This window comes from Rhinolophus sinicus, linkage group LG16 (genome assembly GCF_036562045.2).
Source record: "Rhinolophus sinicus isolate RSC01 linkage group LG16, ASM3656204v1, whole genome shotgun sequence".
Lineage (NCBI taxonomy): Eukaryota > Metazoa > Chordata > Mammalia > Chiroptera > Rhinolophidae > Rhinolophus > Rhinolophus sinicus.
Genome location: NC_133765.1, coordinates 28,600,380 through 28,624,862, shown reverse-complemented (window position 1 = coordinate 28,624,862; position 24,483 = coordinate 28,600,380). Strand labels below are relative to the sequence as shown.

General features: G+C 48.8%; 1 protein-coding gene across 1 annotated transcript in view; it reads right to left on the bottom strand.

Moving 5' to 3' along the window:
* Positions 1–24,274, bottom strand: part of NOS1 (nitric oxide synthase 1) — a 156,183-nt gene extending 131,909 nt beyond the window's left edge. The window contains exon 1 of the mRNA XM_074321125.1: positions 24,167–24,274. The gene's annotated coding sequence lies outside the window, so the exon portion shown is untranslated. The remainder of the gene's footprint in view (positions 1–24,166) is intronic.
* Between the last annotated feature and the right edge of the window lie 209 nt (positions 24,275–24,483).

Sequence of the window (24,483 nt, the reverse complement as noted above, 5' to 3'; positions counted from 1 at the left end):
TCAAAGCAATTTTGGACTCTTTTTCTGGAATGGCCATCAGAGCTGTTATATTGAACTTGATGTCCTGAATGTCATCAAAATGTCTTCCTTTCAATATTTCCTTTATCTTTGGGTAAAGAAAGAAGTCATTGGGGGCCAGATCAGGTGAGTAGGGAGGGTGTTCCAGTACAGTTATTTGTTTACTGGCTAAAAACTCCCTCACAGACAGTGCCATGTGAGCTGGTGCATTGTCGTGATGCAAGAGCCATGAATTGTTGGCGAAAAGTTCAGGTTGTTTTCGTCTAACTTTTTCATGCAGCCTTTTCAGCACTTCCAAACAGTAAACTTGGTTAACTGTGTGTCCAGTTGGTATAAGTTCATGACTAATCCCTCTGATATCAAAAAAAGGTTAGCAACATCATTGCAACAAGTTCGCGAACTTAATTGCAAGACGTCTTTACATACCCAAGGGAAATGAATGCAACGCCCACAAAAGAACCAGAATGAGAGCAGCAGTCCCAAACTGGAAAACACCCAAATGTCTCCCACAGTGGAATGGATAAGCCAAGCGTGTGGTATGTTCATTCAATGGAGTACTACTCAAATTAAAAAAAAATTAACGAGTGATACACACACCAACATGATGAATTTCAAAAACACTATGTTGAGTGAACTAAGCCAGACATAAGGGTCCATACCTTATGGGTATGGATTCCATTTATATGAAGTTCAAGGACAAACAAAACTAATCTATGTTTGTATCAGAATATATCATCTGGTGAGTGGAAGAATGACTGAAAAAAGGGGCACAAAGGAACATGTGGTGGTGGCAATATTTTATATCTTGATCTGGTTGATGGTTACATGGGTAAATAATTTGTCAAAATTTTATTGAGTTGTAAAGATTTATGCATTTTACTGTATGTTCATGATAGTTTAATACAGTACTTACACGTGCATGCATATCCACACCCCTACCCCACACACCCACACACAATCCTGGGTAATGTATTGTGGTCCAAGAATTATACACCCTTCAAATTGCCTTTCATGTGCTCAGGTACCAGAAATACATTCTCAGATACGCAAATACTTAGAAAATTTGCCACTATGTGTCAAAAAAAAAAAAAAAGGTACTGAAATACAAGGCCAGTTGACCAAACGATAAATCAAAATAATACAAGAATGATTTTTAAACACTGATATTGAGTGATGAAACCAAGAAAACAAACAAACCATATGGATGAACTTCAGAGCCAGACAGACCCAGTCTGAGTCTTGACGCTGCCACCTCCCAGCTGTGTGACTTGGACAAATCTTTTCCCCTTTCTAGGCTCCAGTTTTTTCACCTGGAAAATGGGGGTGGTAATAATGGTACATGCGTGGGTGGGTTGTTGGAGAAAAGTCCACCGCACCCTTCACCTCCCAGACTGGGCCCATGCCAGGCATGGGGCTGTAAGAGTGAATGGGACAGGAAGGGCCCCCAGCCTTGACCAGATGACACCATCACAAGTCATCATTCAATAACTGGGATCCAATCAGTCATAATAATTAAATGACAATGTTTGTTCTCTTTCTTCTGCCCCAAACAACCCAAAGACCCATTACCCCAGTTGGGATAATCCTGCTCTTTATGCCTCTGGCCTCAGTTCCCTCAGGCTTGTGGAATACTTGCTGGCTACTCTCTGGGGTCTCTGGCAAGAGGGCCACCATGCACTGAACCACAGACGTGGCCCCGCCCGGGAGGACGCAGCTCTTTCCTGCTCTCTCAGAACCTGTGGCTTCTGAGACGTCTCAGAGCACAGAGGCTGTTTCTAGCAAATAAAAGAGAGGCTTTGCTGATGAGAGCAATTAACTGAGACCAATTCAGGCCAAGGAATCTCAAAGTTTGCTTTTAGAGAAATAAACAAAACAAAACATAAAAAGGAGCTCGTAGCCAATGCTTAATATTTGAACTTGAGTGAAAAAGGTCCTGAGAATTTCTGGCAAAATGCTTGGGTTTTCCCAGGGAAAACAGACAGGAGGATTGATGGAGAATTACCGGAGGCTTGTCAGGCTTTGCTACTGATGAATTACAGGGGACTTGGCTCAGGGGGAGAGAGGCATGTGCCCAGTGTAAGCAGCAGGGCCTCCTTCTGTTTCAAGGACAGATAATAGAATAATAGCCCCTTCTTCCTCCACTATCTTATTGGAGCTTTATAACAACCTGCGAGGCAGGCAGGATGGGTATATTTTGCCTGTAATATAAATGAGGAAACTGAGGCCCAGAGAAATTAAATAACTGCCCAAGGCCATATAGCTAAGTAACTGACAGTTTCTAGAGCCAGATAAGAGCTGGTGCCACCAACCATGAAGCCTCTACATGAATAGCTGTCCTCATCCTAGATGCCATTGTAGTAGACTGCAAAAACGGGAATAATACTTTGGGTGGAATCTATTTTCCCACCCCTAGGATCTGGGCTGGTCATGCAACTTGCTTTGGCCAACAGAATTCAGCAGAAGTGACATTTCCCAGCTCCCAATGTAGGCTTCAAGAGTCCTTACAGCTCCTCTCATGTACTTAAAATCCTGCCACTGCCTCATGTACAAGCCTGTGGACTAGCTTGCTAGAGGATGAGAGAGACCAGCTGGAGAAGAGATGAGTCATCCCAGCTAAAGGCCTTCCAGATAAGCCAGCCCCCAGCAGACCTGGTAGCTGAACACAGATCCAAACTGCCAACTTACAGAATTATGAACTTAAATAGTGACTTAAAATAACAAGCATTTACCTTTTGGGGTGATTTGTTACACAGCAAAAGCTGACTGATACATCATAAAGACAGACAGTTTCAAAGGCGATCATTGATCTGACATCTGTCAGACTTGGAGGATCCATAAGGATAGGACCTTACCCCTTCATGAAGACAGAGCCCCGAATTCATGCTGTCTCATGGTCAGTCCTCTAAGGGACTTATCCAACCTGCTTCCAAAATCGGGACCACAGATGGCTCTTGAACAATGAATGAACAGATGTATTTGCATCCTCCCATCAGAAGTCACCATTTTATAAGCTGCTAGTTAGTTGAGTAAATCTAACATAGTGTTTAAGAGTATGGGCTTTGGAGATAGATGGACAGGTCCAGGCACAACTGTGATACTCAGCGGTCACTTTACCACTGCAAGCCTCAGTTTCTTCACCTACAAAATGGGAGTATTAAGAATTCCCACCTCATAGGATTTCTGTGAGGCTGAAGTGACCTAATAATATAGACTGCATTGTACAGGCCTAGTGTAGAGAAAATGACATGTGTTAGGTGTTGTCACTTCTGGGCCTCTCTTTTATAGTAAGCTCCAAAGAGCAGGCCACATAGCATTTTGACTACTCTGCTTGTATTTACAAGAGGAGAATGTGACATCTTCATACTGCAATGAAAGGTTAGGAATGCAGAAACACATAGCCCAGGGTTCTCAACCTCAGCACTATTGATGTTTGGGACCAGATAATTCTTTGTGGTGGTGGTGAGGGGGCCTGTCCTGTGCATTGTAGGATGTTTAGCAGTGTTCCTGGTCTCTACCCACTAGATGCCTTTGGCACCTTCCTCCCCAGTTGTGACAGCAGGTCTCCAGGCATTGCCCAATGTCCCTTGGGGGGACAAAGTTGTCTCCAGTGAAAATCACTGACATACCCACCCTCTGATGCCCAAGAAACAGGGCAGAATGGTCTGCGCCATGGAGGACAGCCGAAGGTGGAGAGAGACTGCTAAAAATAACGGCTACCTAATCAAGGATCATAAATCACTGCAAAGGGAGCTCTCTCACCCAGATGATGCCATCTGCTTCCAAGATGGGGAGGGGAGACAGAGCAGGGAGGAGAGAAGGCAAGAGCAAGGAAGAAATGGAACCAGGTGGGGAGGGAGGGGAGTTTGGAAGGCTGAGATGAGAAAAGCGAGTGTCTTTGGTTCGGTTCCCCAGAAGCAGACCCTGAGATTGGGGTTTGTGTGTTGGCGATTTACTGGAAAATGTCTCCAGAAGAAATCGTGGGGTAGCCAGGGAAGGGAAGTTGACCAAGAGAGGACGGGATCTTAGTAAAGTGCCCAAACACTCAGTCCCGTAGGGAAGCACTGCAGACAGTGTAGGCAGCACCCCAGAGTTGTCCCCATTAGGACATGAGGAGCTGTACCCCCTTAATTCCTGGTAAGGGGTCATCCCCAGGAGGATATAAATTCCCAGGCAAAGTGGGTTCTGGCTATTGAGAGTGAATGCACATGGAGGGCTGGTGTGCTCAAACATGGGGAAGCATCTTATGGGTGGGTATGCAAAAGGCACTAACTGTGTCTGCTGCAGCCGCTCAGAGAAAGACCTAGATTGATGAAACGGTAATACACCGCAAGTGCCAGGTACTATGCTCACCACCTAATGATATGATCCCATCTCACCCCCCACAGTAACCCCACGAGGTGGGTGTCATTCCTGTTCCTGCTAAAGAAGAAGTGACTGTCCAAGTCACACTGCCTCTCAAACATCGAAGCAGAATTTGAACTCAGCTCTCCTGGCACCAAATTCTGAGTTGTGACAACTAATGTCATGGATGTGGCAACAAGGGATGCTGGGCCTTTCCTTTCCACCTCCCCCCTTCTCCTTTCCTTGCTGTCCTCTGTCTGACCAAATTAGAACTGCCTTGAACCTCTCTCATCCAGCCTGACCCATGGAGCAGCCCCCGTCAGCCCTCGAGGTGTGGGGGCTGGAAGGGGTGGCTGAGGGGTTAGCACCCTCCATACGACTGCCTTGGATGCCTGTTTACAACAAGGGGATGCTGGACAAGGAAAAAAGGTGGCTTGTGGGGTATGTCAGAACCCTGACATGGAGGGTACCAAGGCAGAGACCCCAGCCCCCAGTGCCTCCCAGAGCCAGGCCGGGTGTATATGACTGAGGAAGTGGGCTGAGGGTGGGGAGCTGCGTTGAGCCCATTGCCCCATCTACTGGAGCACCCGTCGCTGGCTCTCAGGTCTGGCTGATTGTTCCAGGTGGGGACGTGGAGGCTCCAGCATGGCCAGATTATCTGATCTTTCACACGAAGCTAGAAATCTGGAGCATTTTTTTAAATGTAAAAATCTCCTGAATTTTAAATCTGGCAACCAACTTCAAAAAGCAAACCCAACAAAATATAACACTGCAGTCTAAATGGAACATGCCTACCTGTGTGTCACACTTTTACATAATACATATCGGATCTCTCATAGACACAGTCCTGAGGCCCGGCACCCAGCCATGTGGCAGCCATTCTTTTTAACATTAAAATTTGGGGTGGGAAGGAGAAAGCCACAAGCTGCCCATGCATTTCCCAGCCCCTGTGCACTTTTCCGCTCTCCTGATGACACACACACTTGATCCTTTTGCTTTTCTGCATTTTCCAATTTGTCTACAAAGAACATAGATGCATGCAATTTTTAAAAACCACATGGACAATATCGACAAGAAAAGAAAGTCTGGCTGAATTGACTTCAGGTATTCAAGTTCCTGAATACACCTGCGTGGCCTTCCGTCTCGGCATTTGCCTCCCCACCTCTCCATCCTCTGTTCTCATACCAAGGGCTCCAGTTTCTGGCCATTTCTTGCTATTTCTTTCTCCTGGAACCCTCTTCTTGTCCTTCCTTACCTGGCTCACGCTTACTCATCCTTTGGGTCCCAGGTTAGAGCTGCCTCCTCCAGGGAGTCCCCCTGGCTTCCCCAGGTCAATGAGATGCTTCCTCCATGTTCCCAGGGAACTCTTCCTCATCCAACCACATGCCCCAGGTCCCCCCACCAGCAGTCCCGTGTGTCTCCCTGACGACTTGCTCACAGGCCTTGCTCTGCAGGGAGAAGGAGCCTCAAACCAAGACACCCGATGTTATGCTCATTCATATGGTCACCAAGATACAGAGAGAGCCTCTCAAGCAGATGCCATTCGTTAAACAACTTTTAGCTTCTGTCCCTGCCCTAGGCTATGCCACCTGTGATGCACTGTGAATCAGTATTTAAAACACATCCTGTCATTTTCTTATGACCAGCATACTTGTACTGCCTTGTTGTGGGTGGGTGCTAAGTGCAGTCTGATTCGTTTATTGCAAGAATTGAAATACAGCAGTCCGTGTTTTAAACTCCGTTTTGAAATTTCCTCATTGTTCCGTGAGCCTCAGGAAATGAGGGTGGTCTGGAGCTCTGTCAAATCTGAGACGCCCTGTTCTTGGCTCCTACTGTTGCTGCCACTAAGACCTTTCCAATCCTTGCTGCCCATTCAAACCTACCCTGCCCCCTCCAGTGCCCACAATGGGCGATTTCCTAAAGGAATCTGGACTTTGCCCAGGACTGTGAGGGTGGGTGGTACCAGGGCGGGGCCTCACTGAGGGCTGTGCAGTCTTGGCAGAAGGACCTTCCTACTGGGCAGAATGGCTAGGCTCCTTCCCGCCCAGGCCTCCTACCTGCTGAGGCGGCTGAGACCCTTCTAGGCTCTTCCTTCTCTTCTTCTTCTTCCTCCAGAGCCCAGCGGATCCACAAGGCACCTCTCTCCTTGCTTTCCCAGAGGCCTGCCCTCCTTGGGTTCCTGGAAGCCTGGCACTGAGCTGGTCTGATCCCGGCCTCAGGGAGCCCTCCCCCAGGGCTATAGGCCATGAGAATCAGCCCAGGTGTGTCCCCAGGGCCCTGTCACCTAGGTCCAGCTGTCCCCAGGGTCCTGGAGCTGCACATGAGGCTTCAGAGTTGCAGCTGAGGGTGCGGGGAGAACGTGGAGCTGAGGCACAGCCCACTCTCCCCTCAGCAGCCCCAGCCAGCTTCTTGGCTATCAGAACGGGGAGCTTGTTAAACACTCAGGTTCCAGGTCCCACACGTGTATCTCCAGGAGGGTTCTAGACGTGTGTGTCTTTAACAAGTACAATACTTCAGCGATTCTCATGGTGGGGAAAGTTGGGACAAAAGGAAGGAAAGTTCTGGGAGGGCGTCTATGGTGAAGTGGGACCCATGGGGCTGGCCCAGGCTGTTAGCAGGACACACTGAGAAATGCAAGAAGAGGTAGGAAGGACCAGTGGATGGATGGCTAGAAGGATGGTCAGACAGCCTGGTTGTCTCTCTGAGTCTTTGCCCAACTTGATGATATGTATTTGTCTGTTTACTTGTATTGTTGTGTACGCCATTGGAATGTCAGCCTCAGACGGAGGGCAGCAACTGTGTCTGCCCTGTTCACGGCAATGTCCCAGGCCTAGCACAGTACCTGGCACATAGTAGGTGCCCAATAAGTATTTGTGGAATAAATGAATGAAACGGATGCATGAGAGGAGGCATAGGCAAAGCAGCAGATAGAAAGACGGGTGGGTGGGTGGGTGGAAGGGTGGGTGGCTGGGTGGGTGGGTGGGTGGAATATTCCATTGTCTGGCTGGACCGTAGTTTAGTTATCCATTCACCTATGAAAGGACATCTTGGTTGCTTCTGAATTTTGGTAATTATAAATAAAGCTGCTGTAAACATCTGTCCGCAGGTTTCTGTGTGGACAGCAGTATTCAACTCATTTGAGTCAACTCCAGCAGTGAAATCGCTGGATCATGTGGTAAGAGTATGTTAAACATACAATATATGTTTATGCATGTATCTCTTTTAAATGACAGTGTTCATATATGAATACACTGTCCCTCTGAAACATAGTTAACATTTATTGAGCACTTACCGTATGCCAGGAGGTGTTTCTGTGCTTCTCCCCCTTCATTTCAATGTTTTTTATACAAATGATCTCATGTCATCCTCACATGAGATGACTACTGCTACTAATGACATAGGTGTTATTAGCTCCATATTACAGAGAAGGAAACTGAGAGTGGGAGAAATTAAGTAACTTGACTAGTGACACAGCCTTGGGGTCAGGAGTTGAACCCCGGCAGTCTGACTTCAGAGCCCATGCTCTTAGCCACCAGGCTGGGAAAAATTAGACTATTCTAGGTAAAGCTAAATCCTCTTTGACTCCCCAGCCCTGACCCTGGCCCCTACCAGTCTTCCCTAATAATGGGAAACCAAAGGTGTGGCTGAGGAGGTGGCCCACCCTGAAAGCAGGCAGGAATGAGCTGTCTGTAGGAAAGTCTATAATGTAATAAAACTGAGTAAAGTCGGTCTCCATTTTATTATCACCGTGCACTCTCTATTCTAACCAATGCCTGTAATCAAACATTCTTCCCTGAGAAAGTATTTTCTTTGTGTAGGTTCTAAAACTACTGTTGCATTACTGTTAAGTTTTAATAATAAGCTTCAAATTAGCCTATTTTTAATGTTTATTCTTTAATGAACATAATATACTACCTGGAAGCAAATTCAGAGAGAGAACCCCCAGTTATACACTGGCCCCCGACACAGGTGCCCTCAGCTTCCTGTGGTTGTTTTGAGCGTTCAAAAGTGCATCAAGATTTGTTCAAAGTCACTGGGCTCAGTTTATCTCTCCATCCTCTGGGACAATACAGATCCCCATGTTTAAACAGTAGATTCAGAATAAATAGTGACTATAGACAGGAAGAAACAGCACCTGGGTTACTTCTGTCGTTCTTTGCCACAACTTGGAGTGGCGTTTAAAATTTATTTATATTTACAAGTGTGAAATGGAGCACTAATCATTAGGACAATGTTTTTGGGGGGTTTTTTTGTGAAGCACAGATGTTTAGTTAATTTATGACCTATTTTTACTGAATTTGAATAGGTCTTTAAAACGGAAATTTATTCTTTCAAAATTATTGGCTTAAAACTAAAGAACCAACATGAAAATAATACTTATCATTACAGAATTCTTACTGCAAATAATTTTGTCATATAGAGGAAGGGAATGTTAAAAAGTGATCTGTTGTAGGTATCAAACATCCAGTAACTTTACTGCTTCTCAGAGGTACTCCAAGCTCTGAGTTTCCTGTGTATCTTTTCAGCCTTGCTTTAGTTTATATTGATACATACAAATATATGTATCGATGAAGTACATATAGTGCTCTTTTGTATATGTGCAAATATTTATATACATGAATGTTACCTTCTATACCTTATAACTTTTTCTCATTCCATGGGATGTGTTTGAGACCTTGTCACGTGACTAGTTCTTTGTTTTAAATCACCGTATCCATTAAAGAGATTGCATTTCACTTATGCACTCCTGTCCTAATGGGTATTTAGTCTGTTTCCAGTTTTTTTCTATTATAAACACTGTATCCTGGGGCTGGAGTCTCTCTAGATGTGGCCAAGCCAGAGGCAGGCAGAGTTTTCAGTTTAATAGGTCCGTCATGTGTCCTCCTGAAAGCCATCCCAGCCTGCAGCTTCTACCACCAGTCCAGGGTTATTTTCACCCTTGCCCTTTCGCCGGATAGCCCAGGGCCACGCGAGGCCTGGATGCCTTTCTCATCTCAGGTGGCACCTCCCGCGTGGGTCGCGTGACCCTGTGGCCATCACAAACCAGGCATCATGAGCCTTGTGACCTGAGCTATTTAGGCAACCTCCCCTCCCCTACCTAACACTCACACTCACTCACTTACTCCTAGACCTTGGTTGCTCCATGCCAAGGAGAGCTTTCCACGGCCGATTATATTACTCTGCTCCGTGTTCCTGGGCTGGCAGCTGGGGCTGGGGATCCCGGGGCAATTCTCATTGTCTATACGTGTAGCTTTGCCCTCTCTCATCAAACATTCCCCTGGCCATTGTCTAACCCTGCAAGGACCACCAGGCATGGTTGACTCCATTCTTCCCTTTACATATGCATCTGCTTCCCCAACTAGCCTGTGACATCCTTAAGGGTAGGGACAGCATCTTGCTTACTGGGTCCCCAGAATGTGGCACAAAGAAGGTGTTGGGTCATTGAAGAATGAACAATTAATAAATGAAATAATGACAGCTACTCTGTGTTGTGTCCTTTCTCTGTTGGGCACCATTCATTATGTGCATTTTTTTTCCCATTTAATACTCACACGGCCACATGAGTACACACTGTTATTTTTCCTGCGAGGTAGCTAATTATCCTTATTTTATAGGTGGGGAAGCCAAGGCTCAGAGAGCTTCAGCGTGTTGCCCACGGCCACACAGCAAGTTCCTCCATGGCCAGATTTGAACTGGGGTGTGCCTGACCTCCGCTGGCGATATCCTCCAGCCCATGCCATCTGACTAGGTCAAGTCTGGCAGTTCAGGGGTGAGATAGGCACCATTTTTATCCTCAGTTCTTTAGCTGTGTGAGAAAGCCTTAGACGACCACCATCTCTCGCCAGGATTGCTGTGCATGCCTACCTCGTCTCTGGCCCGCTCCTCGACCCAGCCAGCACGATGTTTCTCAAGTACAAACCTGAATTCATCTCCCATCTCCCTTTGCTGAAAGCCATTCCTTAAGTCCTTATTGCCCAGACCTCTTAAGGTGTCTGCCAGACCCTCCTGGACCCACACCTGCCTTTGTCTCTAGGCTCATCTTGCTCTACCATCCACGCCACCCACCGTCCAGTCCCTGGTGGATCAGATTTATACTGAAGTTTAAAAGCTGTAGCTGTAGGGAACGTAACGGGGATGGGTGGGTGGTGGGTGGTGTAGTTTCTGAACCCTCTCATTTTAAAAAGGAAAATACATCGAGGACCATTTCTTTTCTATATCACTTGTCCCTGACCACTAAATTCCCTTGTCTGTAGGGTGTCTTCCTTCACATAAAGGAAACATCCTCAAAATGCCCAACTACCCCCTTCTCCACTTATTTGAAGGAAGAGAAGAGGAGGAGGAGGGGAAAAGTACAACTGAGTTCTGCCTCGTGGGCTTCACACTCTGAGTCTGAACACTCGTTCATAACCACATTCTCTCTCCCTTCTCCTGTCTCCTTGTCTACTTATCTGTCTGTTGGCCACATATAGAAGCTATGACAGATTCTAAGCCATTCTGACACTTCCCTACGAAGTCCCTTCTTGCTGTGGGTTGAATTACGCTCCCTCCTGCCCTACCTCCAATTCACGTACAGAAGCCCTGGCCCCAGGACCTCAGAATGGGACTTGATTTGGAAATAGGGTAGCAGATGTAATTAGCTAAGATGAGGTCATACAGGAATGTGTCAGGGGGAACTTGATATGATGGTGTCCTTATAAAAAGAACACCATGTGAAGAGACAGACACGTACAGAGGGAAGATGATGTGAAGACCGGGAGAATGCCACTGGTACATCAAGGAAGCCCGGAGGCAACCAGAGCTGAGAGAGTCACACACCAGAGTCTCTCCCACGGGCCTGAGAAGGAACCACCTCTGCTGACAACTTGATCTGGGACTTCCAGCCTCTAGAACTGGGAGACGATAAGTTTCCACGGTGTAAGCCTCCCAGGCTGTGGGAGTTGCTGAGGCAGCCCCGACCAAACGAACACATCTCTTACTCACTATTGTTAATAGCCCACAGCCCAGCCACAAAGAGGATTCTTACTGTGGCTTGAATTTCAGAAGTGGGGTTATTGTGCCCAAAGAGTTCAATAATGTGCCTGGTCTCCCCAGAACTTCCGGGCCTGAGAAAGGGTTAGACTTGGAACACTTCCAGGCTGCCTCTCCCCTCCTTTCTGCTCTGATGCATCTCCCACATTCCGTGGGTGGAGATGACAGAGGGAGACAAAATGTCCATTGGCAGGGGCTCTAATTGGCATGAGCTGGTCATTCAGGCGAACCCCCCATGAATGGCGGCCAAGCCCCCGGGAGGGGCCAGGGAGTGCAGCCACCCACTTCAGTGGGTCTTCTGGCCCCGTGTGTGGGAGGACATCGCCATCAGGTTGTCAGCCTGGTGCTTCTCTGCCTGTCAAATTCACGGTGGGGAAAAACCCACCACCGCATCCCTTCTGGGAGACAAAGCCGTGGGGCAACCAATTTCTGATGACGTCAAGGCCCATTGCTTTCTCCTATAATTAGACAATCTCAGAACTCTAGGGAAGGGACCGACCATCCAATTAAAGGACACGCCTGTGCTGTCATTAACGGGTTGTCCCGCTGTTCTCTGCCACTGTGAGGAGAGCAACCCACATATTGCCAGCCAGGACCAGGAGAATGCTGCCTTGGAGGGCTTCGGGGGGTGACAGGCACAGAGAGGCTCAGCTCAGCACGCAGCCCGTACAGTGGGAACAGAGCACACCTGTGGCTCAGGCATTGAGGGGGGGTTTCCACTGCATCCACTCTGCTTCCAATCTCGGCCTGTGAGCTCTGGTCCAGCGAAGACACCATCTTACTACATTTGGCTCTGGGGTGTGAGCAACAACTGGCTCTAAGTCAAAAGAATCCTCTTACGTTAGGAACACAACTGTTAGAAGTGAATAGACCCACATTCACATCCTGGCTCTGCCACTGACTGAATGGTCCTAAGCAAGTCTCTTCCCCTCTCTGAGCCTCAGTGTTTTCCTCTGTAAAAGGGGGATTACAGGTGGCACTGCTTTATTTGTTCAAAAACGCTAATGCACATGAGAGGCTTCGTGCAGTGCTCAGAACACGGGAAAGGTCCAAATAACGGTGGTGCTTGTTGCTTTTATCAATTCATAGATGCTTGAGAGCATGTTCTTGCTTGACCATACAGAGACTGTGAAACGTGAGCATCTGTGGTCCCTCTGGTTCCCAAAATCCTGACCCCTAAAATGCTAATGTGAGCAACTGCATGCCTGACGCCTTGGCCCTGAGACCAGGAGGGCTGAGCCTGGGCCCACAGTGGTGTGTGCAGCTACTGAGACAATGAAGTCACCCCCATGGCCCAGGTTTTGATGTCGCCATCAACACTGGAGTTTTAGGATGAAAGAAATGTGAAGTGTGTTCCCTGTGGTATTTCTCATTATTTACACCTTCACCAGGGACCACGGGTTATCTACCATCCATCTTTCCAGCCACTAACCTTTTAACTCACCCTTGTATCCATCCCATTCTTTCATTTATTTATCTATTCATCTAGCTATCCATCTGCCCATCCAAATATCTATCCAATCATTTGTCTCTCTGTCCATCTATTCATCCATCCATTCATCCATCATCATCCATCTCCATCCATCCATCCATCCATCCATCCATCCATCCATCCATCCATCCATCCATTCAAATATCCATCCAAACATCCATCCATCCATCCATCCATCCATCCATCCATCCATCCATCCATCCATCCATCCATTCAAATATCCATCCAAACATCCATCCATCCATCCATCCATCCATCCATCCATCCATCCATTCAAATATCCATCCAAACATCCATCCATCCATCCATCCATCCATCCATCCATCCATCCATCCATCCACCCACCCATCCATCCAAATATCCATCCAAACATCCATCCAAACATCCATCTACCTGTCCATCCCTCTGCCCATTTATCCATCCATTCAATCCATCCAACCTCCCACCCACCCACTACGCCCATCTATCCACCCATACGCCCATCATGAACATATTGATTGAACACTTGCTAGCCTCCAGGCACTGTGCCGAGCATTGTTATGACCTAACATTGAATAACAAACATATGGATCCCACCTGCAAGGAATTCACACTCTTGAGGGGGACACAAACACATTGATAATCTTGATTCAGTATCATGTGGGTTACGATACGATGAGCCAAAGAGGCTGTGGGAGGAGAGAAGACCTAGGAAGGCCAGGCGGGACTTTCTGGCAGAGGTGATATCAAAGCGGAAGCAGGAAGGACCACTAGGGGGTGCTACATGTGAAGCAGGGCCTTCCAGGTAGAAGGAACACAGCATATTCAAAGGAAAGAGAAAGAATGCGGAGGTGGGGGAACCTTAAGGGGGTCTGTCTGGCTGGGTTATGGGAAGTGAAGCTGGAAGGAAGGAGAGAGTTGGCTAGATTCCAGGGCCTCGGGTTGAGTTTGAGTTTGCACTTTGTGCTAAGAGACTGGAAAGACTTAGATGGATATTAAAGATTCTTGAGGAGCAGGCTTTGGAAAGATGTTTCTTGCAGGAGATCTCTCTCACAAAAGATGGATTCCTGGGGCAGCTGGATGGCTCAGTTGGTTTGACCATGAGGTCTGAACAGCAGGTTCAATTCCCGCATGGGATGGTGCGCTGCGCCCCCTGCAACTGAAGATTGAAAACGGCAACTGGACTTAAAGCTGAGTTGCGCCCTCCACCATTAGATTGAAGGACAACGACTTGGAGCTGATGGGCCCTGGAGAAACACACTGTTCCCCAATATTCCCTAATAAAATTAAAAAAAAAAAAGATTCCTTTTTTGAATAGGAACAGCCCATGGGAGGAATTCATCGAACTCGGATATGATACGAAAAAGCCTCCTCCTCCAAAAATTTGGTCTCGCCGTCTCCTTTCCCAGAACCATTTCATGCCTGGCTGAAAAATCGAGTGATGATGGAGGGAGGGGAGCTAATGATTCAGACAGTCATTAATATTTTCCCTGAAGAAGCTTCCTTGAAGTTCTAATGGGAAACTCAGACCCAAGACCAGGAGAGAATTCCTGTGGTGCAAAATTATGGGCAATGATGTCCTTTGGCTGACACGTAAGTAGGGATAGATGTCACTGCCTCAGTTCTAATCCCTCTTCTGGTCATGGTGGTGGTGGCTGGGGGCTCCTTGCTCAGACAGGCAGCCAGGGGAGGGGGTACATATTATAACTAACCAAGAGGCAGAGCACAGGATGTAGACTTACTGCTACTATGTGCCGAGAACTGTGCTGGGATACAAGGAAAACCCAACCAGATCGCTGCTTTCCAGACGCTTATAATTATAGTAGGTATACGACCTCACATAAAAAGAGTGCATTATCAACGCTGAAAATTCAGGGAAAGGGGGAGAGGAAAGGAAAGTGGGGGCCCAATATCTCATCTGAAATAGTGTGGAGTCCAAAGATACTGCCTGTAGTGGATGGCATAAGAAATAAAAGAGTAAAGGCATTTCTGAAAGTTGCCAAGGTAACCAAAGTGGAACTAAAAATAGTGGTAGACCTATACTGAGAGGACGGGGCAGGAAATGTCAATAGATAAGCTCTGCAAATCAATAAGTATCAAATATAAGCATGGATGTTAGAGATTTAGACATAACCGCAGAGGAAACAGTTAGAAAACATAAGAACAGTAGCCCTTGGGAAACAGCCAAGGGTAGGAAGGGGTGGGACGGACAACTGCTTAGCAAATGTAAGGCTTTCTGTCTTGATTATTTTTCAACCATGTATATATTCTTAGATAAAAGATTTTGAACATTCAGAGATAAACCTTAGCTTAACAGAGTCAGTGATGAAAAAGGCAAATGCATGGCACAGGCAACTAATGTGATCAGATTTGGAGCAAGGGGCCTGGATACAATTCAGAGGGGCCATGAATTTGGATGGGAAAAATAATTACATCTTGATTTTACTAACCTCTCACTGAAATGGAGCATTTGTTTATATTACGAAATAGACAAAAAGCCCTGTTGGTGTTCTCAGACCTGTGATTTTACCACGGATAGAGGTCATAGGTATTTTTATGTCACCTTACAATGGTTGCAAATATCTCGAAATATTTATGCTCCCCACTACCTCAAAAATACGGTTTCTGTGAGACTCCTCACTACTCTGGGTAGTTAATCCATGAATAAAGAAACACACATATTCCCATACCACGTTTGTTTCTTTAAAATACAATTTTGGTAACTACATTTCAATAGAATTGGTTCCTTTGCAAATCCTGGGCGTTACTTTTTATGCATGGAAACACATATAGTGTGTGGCAGGAACCCGGATGAGAACCAGCTTTAGAGAAAGGAGAGCCGCTGCGGGCTGGGGCATTTGGTCAAGGCCTCACAGGGAGCAGAGGCCGGCCACAGGTGGAGGGAGCTAGGAGCCAGACTGATGGAGCAGGAGACAGAGGATTTTGGGGAAGGAATGCTGCCGGTGGGACAGTGGTACCATTGCAGCAGCTACAGCAGCAGTCGCTGTAAGTTCCTGAGCTCACAAGGTTCCAGACGCTGCCCCAAGCCCTTTGCACACACTACTGCATTTGACCTTGACGATAACCGTAGCAAGGTACAAATGCTCTTTCCCCTTGACAGCCTAGGAAACACAGTCCCAGACGTGTTTAGGGGCTAGTCGGGGGTCCTGTAGCTGCAAGAGCCACAATGCACACTAGGGTCTGCTGGACGCCCCAGCTCGCACCCTTGCTCATTCGCCATTGTCAAGTGTGGTGGGAGGTCTTACTCTCATGCAACTGATAAAGAAACCAAGGCTCAGACAAATCAACTGAAGTCAAGGTCAAGATCCCAGACTGCGTGGCAGAACCCGGCTGAGGTTTGCTCCTTGCCCAGCTGCCTGTGGATTCCTTCCTCATCCCCTATGTTACCCAGGACTCTGGGAAGCTCAAGGAACCCTGCGCTAGTTGCCTGGGCATCACCATCAAGGCTCAAATCCTGCCTAATCTTCCTGAATGCTGACGAGCACAGCATTCAGCTTTTCCTTCCCACTTTTTGCCTTTGGGCATCAAACCTTAAGGTCACCATTACCTCCTAATGGAGCTCCCAACTTTAAGGCATGTTGTCCACTCCTGCTAGACAGACGCACATGAACTTGAGTTCCTGACATTGGGGTTCCCTGGGGGTTCATAAAAACATCATGAGCGTGCTGTGTTATCATTGTGTTTTTCCTTGGAGGACATTATCGTCAGCCTCCCCTGGGTTTGCCGATAACTATCTTATCACCAAGAAGGGCCGCATGATTCCAGTGAGTGTTCCCTTATGATGGCAACTGGGCTGAGCTGTCCTGCTCTAATTACAGCGCCAGAACGAGACAAGGCCGTGGATATAATACAGAAATAAGCCTCCCGAGGCCTGGGGAAGGCCAAAGGCTGGGACGTCACGCTGTCTGCAGAGGATTCACAGCAGCGTGAGGAGGGGACAGTGATGGAAAATCAAGTCGTCACAGAAACCCCTGGGTCTGTGAGTGTGAGCGTGGCCTACACTCACCTTGTGAGCAAAACATCCCTCTGCCCATTGCCGACATGTTTTGAATTTGAATTTGATGTGCTTTGCCATTGTGATTGGAGTTCACTGGCGGATGTGTTTTGGCTTTATAGTGAGGTAAGTGCGAAGAACGCATACCTGCAGCTTTGCCACATGTACGTGGCATCATCTTAAAGGTATTTCCCGGCAATGTTGACAGAGAACTGTCTGTGAAAATATGTGCCCTTGAAAAGCAGTCCATGTTTGAAAGACATAGAGCCACATACCATTTTGCAGGCCACGCTCATGGCTCAAAAATTGTTGCCCATTTGGAGTTCATCTCCCAAAGGCTTAGCCCGGCCCCTGTAGCCTGCTGGTCTCCATAGTTTTCAACTAGTTTGTGCCAGTTTCCAGCAATGCTAGGTCAGGGTGGGGTGTGCCCATTCCTCAAACCGGCACCTACAACACTGACCACTGACTGATAAGTGGTAACCACGACTAATACTGCCGGTGGGACAGTGAGAGGGGCAGGGTCCTGGAACTGACCAAGAGGGGGCAGGCCTCCCAGCCTCTCCCCACACCTCAGTCCTAAAGCCCAGAGCCCTGGTTGAGCAGACCATCTCCTTCTCCAGCCTTCACTCACTCATTCATTCATTCATCCATTCATTCATTCATTCATTCTTTCAACAAATATTTCTTGGACACCAGTTATGCACCAGGCTCAGAGGATGCATTTGTGAATGAGAGAAAAAGGACCTCTGTACTCATGGAGCTCAAAGTTCATAGAGGGGCCATCACACACCAAGGACAGGTCACAAAAAGAGGGACATCACCGAGGGGTCAGGAAGATGAAAGCATTGAGCTGTTTCTGGGCGTCGCAGGCACAGAGGCCTGGTGGCAGGGTGGTGAGGATATGGACTCCACTGGGGGGTGGACAGAGCGTGCACTCTGCTTCCAACTGGAGTCCAGCTGGGAAGGGGAGGAGGGCACAGGTCTCCGGAGTGACCGTCTCATTTGAAGGATATAGTGTATGTGTGAGGAAGTGTACACAGGGCTGTGTATGGAGGATTGTGGTGGGGGTGGATATGTGGACGTGAGGGGATGTATAATGGATGTTGGGTGGACATGGGTGAGGGTGTGGGGTGTATATGTATGAAAGGGTTGTGAGCGTCTGTGTGTGAGGGCGTATGGGGAGCTATGTGCAGGAACGTGTGTGGGAGAAGATGTGTTGGCGGGTTGTGCAAGGGGGTGTGTGCAAATGCATGCGTTGAGGGTATGTGTGAGGGTGCATGTGTAAGACAGTTTGTATGTGTGCAAGGATGTATTTAAGCGTGTGTATATGAGGAAGTGTCGAGTGTGTATGAGCATGTTTATGTGAGGTGACGTCTCTGAGGGCGTGTGTGTGTGTGTGTGTGAAGTGGTGTGGGCTATATGTGTGAGATGCACGTATGTAATGGTGCATATGTGGGTGTGGAGGGTGGGTATGAATGAGCTTGTACACAGTGTGGTGTATATATGGGTACGTGAGAGGGAGTGTGAAGAATTGTGTGAGGGAGATGTGTATATACCTAATTGTGCGAGAGAGTCTGCATCCTACCTGTCGTCGTGTGTGTGTGTGTGTGTGTGTGTGTGTGTGTGTGTGAGATGTAGTTTCCCCTCAAATTCTGGATTCTTAGTCCTAGAGAGTGTCTTGAAGCTCATTCAGTCCATCCTTCTTGCCCCTCCCCGCTGCCCCAACAACCCCATTTCACATATGCACAGCACCCTACAGTTTGCCCTTTCCCATTCATTATTCTTGGGGGCCCTCACAGCAGCCCTGTGAAGATGGCTTCATCCCATTCTACAGATGTGGAAGCTGAGGCCCAGGGCCCACAGGGAGATGGTAAGAGTGCCATCATCCTATGGTAAGAGGATTAGTCTTTGGCCAGATACGGGCTCTGACTACTCATTTCTGAATCTCTTCTAACTCAAGTGCTTACGCGTGTCACAAGATGCCGATTCCAAGCCCACACACATTCATTATATTATTTCTTTTGTCCTTTGATTCTATTACTTTCTTTTTTTATTCTATTTCTCCCCTGGGTTCCACTTCCCTTCCACTTCATTAGGAATAAATGAGACTATAACTTGAACACATCCCTCAGCCCCCTCTGCCAAATGTCTTTTAAAAATCACTTTTCAATTAAGAGGGAAATTCTTATAAAAAAAATGTTTAAATCAAAGTAGAGTTCATTATTCAAGAAAACACGGTTAGGAAAAAAAGATCAGTTTGCTATGCTCACCATGATTCCCCCGGAACAATGCATTGTGAAGAGATTTAATGCTTACAAAGAAAAACGAACAATCTCAAATAAAGACCAAATATTTTCACAGAGTCGGACCCCAAAGCAGAGGAAACAAATTCAGACTCAAGGAAGTTGGCAGAGCTGTTGGCCAGCACGTCCCACAGATTCAGAGGACAAAATGCTTTCTTCTGCCCACTTGGTCCTGCATACTGAGCTGACCCCCCCAAACAACCTTCCTGTTCATCACGGGCTTGTGGGTACGTACCTAGGCCCTCCACATGCCTACATGAATATTGGAGAAGTGGGGACTCTTACATTGTGAAAGTCAACGCTGAGTGACAGCCCCCCACTGAGCCCTGTGTGGTCTGCTCCGAGCCCAGCCCGGCCCTGGGCATCCCCTGCTCTGAGCAGCCAGTGCCGAGCTCCTTCCACCCACCCATGTTCCTCCTCTTCCAACCATGACCTTTCCAGCATTCCAGCTGGGACCTCAGCTGCCAGCAAGGAGCTGAATCCAGTTAAGGGAAGGAGCAGGGAGGGAAATCTTTTGGGGACTGTGCCTGAGGTAGCTCTGGGAAGGGGACAGAAAATAAAGGCGGTACTCTCCTCGTTTTCTCTGTCTCTGCCTTTTCCTCCCTTCCTGGCTCTCTGAGCATCTCTCTGGCTCTGCCTCATCACTGTTATGTGAGCGATAACAATGGCAGTCCTTCATGGTCTTCCCACCTGCTCCGTGAAGTGGGGAAGGCTGAAATGATCCTTTGTCCTATTTAATATATTAGGAGCCAGAGGCTCAGAGAGGTTAGGTAGCTTCTCCAAGGTCACACAGAGCTGGTCACTCAAGACTGTGTTTTCCAGTCCAAAATGTTCTTTCCCACGGCATCACAGAAGCTCCCCCATCTCCTTCCCTGGTGTTTCTCCACTTGGGCTGACATCTTGACCCCAATTTCCCTTCTGTTCTCTTGACCAGGAGGAGGTAAGATTTGGACACAGGAACATCAGGAGAGGATGTTTTTGAAACCATTGGACATCTAAGCCCCAGGCCCTTCCTGAGCCAGCTCTGCCCAATCCACACACAGCCCATCTTTGCCCCCTCCTGAAGGACCCAAAAGACTGATAATATTTGGGTCCTGCCACTGGCAGCCATTTCTGGTTCACCTCCTGGGGCCACCCAAGTCCCTCTGGAGTTTGTTGGAAAGGACGTGGCCTGCTTCAGCACACAGGCACTTTATAATCTGACCCAGCCTCCGTATACAACACTGCCACGGGCATCATCCCGGTAGTAACCATGTGCCAGGAACGATGCTACATGATTTGCCCACAAATCCTACCAACCATTCTAGAAGGGAGGCCCAAGTAACATCTGCATCCTAGAGCTGAGCAAACAGAAGCTCTCGGGGAGAAGGAATTACCTCAAAGTCAACAGCTGGCAAGTAGCAGCGCTAGGATTTGAACCCAGGACACAAGCTAAGTAATTCCATGTTTCCCATGCTGGGTCTGGCACCCTCTCCCGGGCTCCCTCAGCCCTGTGCTTCTCCACTGGGACAATTCATTCTCTATGTTATCTTCACCTGCCCAATGCTTAGCCTCTCCACTCCACCCCCCACCCCCACCCCCGCCAATGCACCTTGAGCTGGGAACTACTCAGGGGCAGTGTGGGCAATGATTTTGGTGACTTGCTCATGTCCGTTTTTCCAGGCCAATGCACCCATTCTCCAGCTGCTGATTTTTTATCTGGAGAACTGCCTATGTAAGGAAGCTGGCTTGCCAGGAAAATTATGACATTCCTCGCCCCAACTGGGGACAACCTGTGACTGGCTGACATGAAAGTACCAAAGACCTGCCCTCTTGTGTGAGGTGGGATCAATTCTGTAATGCAACTCACGTTCTAGAGCTCCCAGTGCAATCAGGCTGAGCCTCCAGGCTTGCTAAGCCCCTTCACCTGCCCTTTTCTAGAAAGCACTCCCTCCAGACACCATGTCCACAGAATGTCATGTCTCAGGCTCTCCTTCTAGAGAATCTGACCTCAACCTGGTCATCGTTGTGACTCAGGCCAAGTGGCCACTAGGAACTTCACATACATTTATTGAATGACTAGCCATTTCTCCTGTCCTCCATCAGAGCCTCTGCTCCAATCCCATGGGACTCCTCGGTCAGGCTGTGCAGAGAATCGGTTCTCAGCCAAGGGAAGGAGCTTGGTTTTCTGTAGTCACCACTTTATCCTAGACCAATGCCCAACACATAGTAGGAGCTTAGTGAATCTTTGTCGAGTGAATGAATGACGGACTCATCTTCCCCCTAGTCAGATGTCTGCCCTTCTCAATTCCTATCCAGTTCCTCCAAATCTTCAAGGCCACCTCAGCTATCACCTGCCAGGGAACCTCACATGCCACATTCACCCTGGCTGGCTTTGGCTTCATACCAGAGTGTTTTGCCAGCTGCCCATGCACCTCAGGGGTTCACTGAGGGACCTCAGGGGTCTCCCAGGGGCAGGGGGTCAGAAGGAGCCTGCGATGGGCTAGAAAAGACCTCCATCCTAGTTTCACCCAGAACCTTTGATCTAGTCCTCCGAGGTTTTGTTTGGACAAAAGTGCTCTGTGGCTACAAAGACTCAGCCACCCTATGCCATGTTACCTTTTCTATCTTCACCCCCACCCCAAGATGTGGGACACATCTTCCCTCACGTTGCCCCGTCCAAATTGTGTGTGTAGATGTCCTGCATGTGTCCCCATCTGATCGGGAAGTCCTTTAGGGCTCTAGCCTAGAGGTTAAAAGCACAGACTTTTGTATCCGAAAGACCTTGAGCAAGTTACTTAACCCCTCTTAGCCTCAGTTTCTGTAGCTGTACAATGGGAAAGCAACAGAGGTTCCATCTGAGAGTTGGGCAAGATTTCAATAAGATGAATCATGTAACGTGCTAAAGCACAGTGCCTGGCTCCTGGCAAATAATAAATGGTACCTTCTAGTATTTATTAATTACCCAGCAAGTGCTTTGGACATACTTGATAATTAATCATGAAAGTTATCATACTTTCCTTTGGAAAAAGAAGTTAAACCATGGATGTGTGTAAAACTCATCTTACGCTGGTGTGACTATTTCCCAGAGACTTAAGAAGGTATAGATCACCGGCCTCTAGCAAAAGCCACTCATTTCAGGCAGCTGCATGACTAAATAAGGTCTTTATCCCTTGCTGCAAAGGGACCAGAGACAGGACCCCAATGTCCCTCTGCTTCTTGAACATCTGGCTTTCTTCCAGATCCAAGCTCACTGTGTATAGACGGTAGGGAAAGTTGGAAGAGAAAGTTGGTTCTCATTTCCCAGGTTTGCTGGTGTACCTCAGCCTGCACAGAGCTGGGTGCATAGAGGATACTTGATAGTGTGAAGGAAGGAAGAAATAGAGCTATAAATGGATTTGAGATCCACCACGAAACTTCAGCACCTCGTATGGGTGTCTCTCCATAAACGTTTTCGAGTGAGTGAATGAACTCTAGGTTCGCTATCACATGCCCAGTTCTGAGCCCATGTCCTTGCCCGGGGGAGGCGTGCGATGAACATTTATGGAGGAAAGGAACTATATCCAGTATTTCCCAGAAAGCAGCTGAGCTTCAGCTGTGGTTGCCCTGCATCTCCCACTCATCCCAGACTCACAGACATGGGTCCCAGGGACCAAGCCCTTGCGTCCAGCCACCAGCCTGCCCTGGCCTCGGCCAGGTGGGGACGGGTTCTAGGAAACAGAGCAAGCTCCCCGTGGTGTACAATCGGGAGACTGTGTGATTGGCCCACCAGGGAGCTCATGGGTGCTGCCCTCGGGAAACACTCATCCCCCCCAAATGGACTGCACTTGAAAAAGCAGACGGCAGTGGCCCAGGGAGGATGCCAAGGAGTGGCACTGGCATCCATACCACCACACACGCACGTACACACATAACACAGATGGGGTCACATGGCTGTGCCCTGTGGGGCACGAGGCTCTCTGCCCGTGACCCATCCTTCCTCCCCAGTCTGCATGTAAGAGCCACTCTCCGAACAGGCGCCAGAGGCCCACACAGGTGGTCCTGCTTATCTCCCAGATACACCCCAGGTGGCACAACTCTGTGCACACGCACCCAGCATTACTCCACCTCCCCAGGCCTCACAATCCCCTCCCAAACACACCTTGCCTTCACCCCAGCAGGCCGTGGCCACAGACCACCCCGTGGTACCGCCAAGAGATGACACCATCTGTCACCAGGGACTTTCATGGATAACGGAACTCCTTGTAGCCAGGAGCTTGAGGCTCAGAGTTCATAGTGCAAGCCCAGAGACAAGTCACACGTCCCCTCCGTGCGGGGAGGTACTAGAGCTCTCTCTGACCCCCTCAGTCTGTGCCATGGGCAGGCAGAGGGCCCCTCCTTTGCCACTGCTGGGACTCAGTCCCCACTGAGAACCAGGAGGTGGCTCAGGCTCTGCAGAGCTGCCCGGCCTGCAGGCTGGACCGGTGCCCCCAGAAGTCTCTGTGGGTCCTCAGCGCATGGCCATGCTCCAGGACATGTGGCACTCTGAAGCCAGAGACCTCTTCCTGAGCTCCAGCCTTCAGTGCAGCAGCGACCCCATGCCTGCTTCCTGCAGGGGTCTCATGCCTGTCAGCCAAATGGGCCACCTCACAGCACAAGCTGGCAGGTGGGAGGAATGTGGCCTTGGATGCCCAGACAGGCCGACAAAGAACCAGCTCCATTAGGGGCGACAAGGAGGGAGCTGAGACCCTAAACAGGCAGACTGGTCCTTCATTCATTCATCAGGTCCCCTTCGGCCATGGTCTGGAGGGCCCCTGCAGCTGTACAACATGGGGAGAGCGACACTGGACTGGCATATAGTCCCCTTGGGTATCGTTCAAGTAAGGCCGAGGCAAAGGGAGTCAGAGATGCTAGGAGGCCCCATAACACCCCAGGAGAGCAAACCACCCAATAAGCCCCCTCCCCATGATGCCCAGGCTGGGCTTGCCAGGCCCCCCTGCCTGGGGAGCACAGCCCCCATGTGGTACTCACTGGCTCCGGCGAGACCTCACCCTGGTGTGGTGGCAGCCGCCCCCTCAGGCCCTGCTCCCCATCTGGAGAGGCCAGCGGCACTAATCAGCTGTCTGGTGTGGTGCGGGCCTCGTGGCTGGGGTTTAATTGACACCAGGTGGCCCCTCCCCAGGGGCAGGCTGGGAGGCGGCTCTGCTGGGCTGGGAGGCCAAGCCCTGGGCGCACCCAGGCCTGGCTGGTTCAGGCCTCCTCTGGAGAGATGAGGGCGGTCAGGCAGCAGCCGGCCATCCCCCTCTTCCCCTCCTGCTGCCACCTCCATCGTACACCCAGCCCTGCTT